Raw genomic sequence first — 5155 nt, 5'->3', positions numbered from 1 at the left:
AGGATGCTCGCTTCCGCTGCTCATAGGAGGGATTTTGCTCACCAGGCTCTTCTCTCCCCACCCCCCAACATCCACATGGTTTTGTAACCCCACCTCCTCGAGAGAGTCAGAGGAAAATAGATGGTCCCCTGCTTGCATCTGGAATGGCCCAGGCCTCCTCCACCGGCACTGGATTATTCCTTGTCCTCAACCCTAAACAGCGCTACCTCCACAAAGAATGGATGACATACAATTATTCTGCTGTAGTCATACCATCTCAGCATTATATCAGGAAAGAGCTTAACATGCTCGTCCTGTTCTCAGTCGGCATACTGCCCTGCAGAAGGGAAGTGACCACCCAAGACCATTTTCGGATTTGGGGATAGGCATTTGCTCCTTTCCCCGGGGCCTTACGGCTTATGGTGTCCTGACAGCCCTGAGCAGCCCCTTTTAAGAGGTTTCGGAGGGCAGAGGCAGTGGTGAGGGCAGAGCCCGTGTCATTTTGGACCGCTGAGAGCGTTAAGCACACCTTTCCAGAGCCCACCCCAAGGGGCTGTCTGAAGCCGAGAGAAACAATGAGAAACCAGATACCATGGAATTAGTGAAGAATTTCTCAGATGAAACAGGAAAGGGAGGAAATCCAGGGAGGTTTACATTACACCTGGCGCAGGTTGAAAGGAGTAGGGCCAGTGTCGGCAATATTAAACTCCAGGGTGTGCATTTGAAAGGATCCTTCACTCAGGCAGGAAAGCAGAGGCATTCCTACCAGTCCAGGCTGCGTTGCTGTGACCCTCCTCGAGCCCTGATGCGCACACACACACACACACACACACACACACACGCACAAATGCTCGTGCACGCTACACACACTCGAATGCACATGCACCCTGGACATCCTTGGGTAAGGCTGACTGTCTTCCCCTACCTAGGTCTGAGAACTTGCAGAGAACGGGTTAAGCGAAACAGTGATCACCGGTGACGTTCGGTGAGTACTTACCATGTGTGAGGCCTTATCCACACAGCTTACATGAAGACCATATATGCAAATAAATGAGGGGCGAGTGCCATGTCTTCTGCTTGTGGTTACGCAGTGTGCGTATGTGTGTCGGGATCGACAAGCCTCTCTCTCTCTCTCTACCGTCCCCAACCGCACGTTACAAGGAAATACATAATGATGAGACAGGCGCTGCGCTGTCAGGACCCGTATAACGTGTACCACCCGCCAAGTACGGAAATTAAACCATGATTCTTCCTGGAACTGACTCCAGGATTATCCTTAGGGTCTGTTTCCCTAAATTCAATTACCGTATGATTACCTAGCGCCTCCTGAAACTCTCACAAATGGATCAGGTGAGGGAGGAGGGCGTGGCAGGACCCTGGAGCCACAGAGTGTATTAGTGTGTCTGTCCTTGCTGACGTGGGGAGACAGGGAACCGCCTGAGTCCCCCTCCTCTGCTCTGCAGCCTGCACGGAGGCCACTGGGGACAGCTCGGGGCCCTTCCTTGGTCTCTGGACCTTGTTCATGACTTGCAGCGTGGGAATACACTTCATTTTCACTCCAATTTCACACAAACACATGTACACACATATCTAAGAACTGTGCACAAGCTTTGGGAATGCATAACACACCCAAGACATGCCCCTCGCCTCCCGAGGTGCTCAAGGCTGTGTCTACTTGGAGAACGGAGGAGGCCCGTACATATGTGTATGTTGCAGCATGAAATGGATTGACAATGATCTGGGGGGAGGCAGTAAATACTGCACATGTTCGGGGCACAGCCGGCCTTGGTAAAAGCCAGAAACAACCTCAGGGAGGGATGGGGCTCGAGCCGGTCCTCTGAAGGACCCACGGCGCCCTGGAAGGTGGGAGGATGCCCCTGGAGACAGGTAAGTCTATCTCCGAGCCCCTGGATGTTGCACCTGACAGCTTGCTCAAGCCTCTAAGCCTTCATCTAACCATCTGTGGGACGGGGACAGTGATAGTACCCACCTCGAGAAGATGTGTGAGCACTGAAGGAGACCATCCCTCTAAAGGTCCCTGCTCATCATGAGCACTCAATGTCAGCTGTTATCAGTAACCACAGAGGGAAGAGGGAGGTGCAGAAGGGCATGGGGTGGGGTGTGGTGCGGACGACAGTGATTTCTGAACTACGGCCACAGGAAATGGATACTATGTCCAGGAATAACTTTTTCCTCTTCAGAGTTCTTACCTTCTCACAGCAGTGGCAAACATAACAGGGAACCACAGACGGAGACTTGTTTTCAGAATGCATGGGGATGTGGTTCTGTACAAGGGCAGGTCTGGCTCATGGGGGCTCGTGCCAACTCCCTCATGTCCCAGTGTCATTCCTGGTGACCCAGGATAAACCTGGAGGGGCGGAGGATGAGGTCCCAGGTCAACGGGTGATCCAGCAAGCAGGTATTGAGGGCAGCATGCCGAGGCCTGGAGGTGCCCACTGGCTTACAGGGAGAGGGAAGGAGGGAGGGAGGGAGGGTTGGCAGTCAGTTTCCGGGTAAATATCACTGGGTGTCTGTCCCTCCGACAAGCTGAAGCTCCAGGCCAGAGTCGTTGGAAGGCATTTGGATCTGACAAGGCATGTTTAATGTTCCCTGGTGAAGAAATAACCTATATGTTTACTTAGGGGGGTTTTCCAGAAATGCTCAAGGCTCTCTCCTGACCCAGTTGATCCTCAGAGCACATCTCTGAAGGGGACAAGGAAGCTGAGATATGGGAAGGGCAGGGTTCTTGATGAGGGGAGTGGGTTCTTCAACTAGATCAGTTCTGCCCTCCTTGTGTGTTCTAGAAGTTTGCTGTTTGGAGTGGGCAGGAGTGAGGAAGACCCTCCACCCCAGAGCCCAGGGTGGACCAGTTCAAGCTTTCCCTCATTCCTTTGTCCAGTTTGGCACATGCGTGCCTCCCCCCACCCCACCTTCGGTCGAGACATGTGGCAAGCACTGGTGTCCCGCCAACATACTCGGTGCCCTGCCAACATACTCGGTGTCATTATGATAACAGTGCTCCCAGGACCCATGATGCTCAGCTCTCAGCACCTTCTCTCTCCTGTGGGCCTGAAACTTCCCTGTGGACAGGGACTGACCATTTTGGCTAGTCAGGGCCCAAACAGGGTTTCCAGATAAAGTCCAGGATGTCCAGTGAAATCCGAATTCGCATAAACAATGCATTTTTTTTAGTATTAGTATATCTCACATATTTCATGAGACATACTAAAAAAGTATGCATTGCCCATATGAAATTCAAAATCAGCTAGGCATCCTAGTTTTTCCTGTGCTCAGTCTAGTAACCCTAGCTCCAGAGCCCCCCAGTGGGATCCAAGGCTGACCTCCTGACGATGAGTTGGGGTGACTACAAGTTACAGGGAGGGCAGAGCTAGAGTCTGGGCCCTGGCTGGTGAGGGAGGGACCAGCTTCCCAGGGGTGAATGGGTACAAGAAAGCCCCTGACTGTGGTGGGTCAGCTCCAGCTCTCTATGCTCAAGGCTCAGCTCCCTCAGAAAGGTTCATTTGGAGAAAACACAATGAAGCATGGGTCTCCTAGTATGTAGGGTTAAGGCCCCAGCTTCCTGCTTGCTTTCTCTCTCCTGAACTTGGGTTCAAAGAGAGAGTGTAGGACCCTTTGCTTGTGAAGGGCTGGGCACCGACAGACATCGAGGCCTCCGGTTAGGAAGAATCAGTCCACACCCAGAGGAACTGGGGCTACTGGACTCTCCTCCCTTGTCCCCATGCCAGGGCTCCTGACCCTCTCTGAGTGTTCCCGACCTTGGACACATGTGTGTCCCAGAGGCCCGGAGCTCAAGCTGCCGTGGAGTACCTCTCTGCAGGCTGGTGGAGCAGACAGCTTGGCTCTAGAATCAGCACAGAACCAGGCGGTGGCCTTCCACCCTGGACAAGCTGCTCTGCCCTCAGAACCTCAGACTCTCATCCCCCAAGGAACTTCAAGCCCTCTGGGGTCTGAACGGAACAAGATGCTCAGGTGGTGCTCGCATGTCAGAGGGAGCTCAGCACATGACAGGGTCCTGGGGTCAGGATGGTCCAGGACCATCAGGTGCTGGACTCTCTTGGGCCTCGCACCAGGTCGGGCATCCCTGCAGCTCCTTCTGACCTACCCATTTGCCTCTGTCCTACTGTCAGCCACTGTCAGCCCTCCGACCTCGGGCTCCAGGCTCTACCTAGGATCGCCCTCCTCAAGGACCTATCCCAGAAGTTCTGCCACTGGGTTTCAGGGCTTCAGGCCACCTGCAGCCCACACCTTCCCTTGAATTTTTTTCTTCCCCACTGCCAACAGTGCCATTCTCCCTCTCCCCTCCCCCCCCCCCCCAGGCTCAGCCTGGCAGAGGCCACCCACTGGGTAGGAGGGGCACCCGCAGGGGCTAAGGCTCACTCCCAAGTCACCAACTGTGCAGACCTGAACAAGGGCTCCCCTTCCCACTCCTGAGTTTTTAGTTTTCCTCTACCAGAAAAACAGGGAGACCAAATCCCTGCCTGGCATGTGCCTTTGTGTCCCAGCCAGTGAACGACAGGCCCAATTCTAGTGCTGAGCAGGCAGTTTGCCAGGAGCAGTCAAGATCACCCCTCCCTCCACTCCCAGGGTGGCAAAGGGCATTCATTACATGGAGGGGGGAGGGGGGAGTGTTTAACTCACTCTAAAGGGGGCTGGGGTGATGGGGGTAGTGGGAGGGACAATTCACAAAAGCCAGGGCTAGAAACTCCCAACGGTTTTTTTTTTTTTAGAACTTCCCTTCCCTCTCTCCCCTCCCCCATCCCCTCCCCCACCCCCAGCCGCTGGTGGCCTGCAGCCAACACTGGCCACACTGTCCGCATTCAGGCCTCCCGCCCTCCTGGCCCTCTATCTCTTCCCCTGGCCTTCCCAGCGCTGCGCGCTCTCGCCACCGCCCCCTCCCCATTCTGAACCACGTTGACCTCTTCCGCCCTGGCGCCCTGCACAGGCTCTGGGCCCTCAGTCCCAGGCGGGCAGGCAAGGGGTTTTGGAGGCCAGGAGCAGCCCGGCGCCCACCAGGGCCCCAATCCCGCGGCCCCTGGCCCTGCTCGGCCGCCCCGGCCAGGAGGAGGATCGCTGCGTCTGCAGAAAGCTGGCCGCGGCGGCTGCCTCCCCAGTCGCGGCTTCCTGGCCGGGCGGGACGACGACCTGGTGCTCGGCC

The sequence above is a fragment of the Eumetopias jubatus genome, unplaced genomic scaffold (genome assembly GCF_037043125.1).
Source record: "Eumetopias jubatus isolate StellerSeaLion01/CBP00866 unplaced genomic scaffold, mEumJub1_p1.0 scaffold_10, whole genome shotgun sequence".
Lineage (NCBI taxonomy): Eukaryota > Metazoa > Chordata > Mammalia > Carnivora > Otariidae > Eumetopias > Eumetopias jubatus.
Note: the sequence above shows the minus strand (reverse complement) of the source record.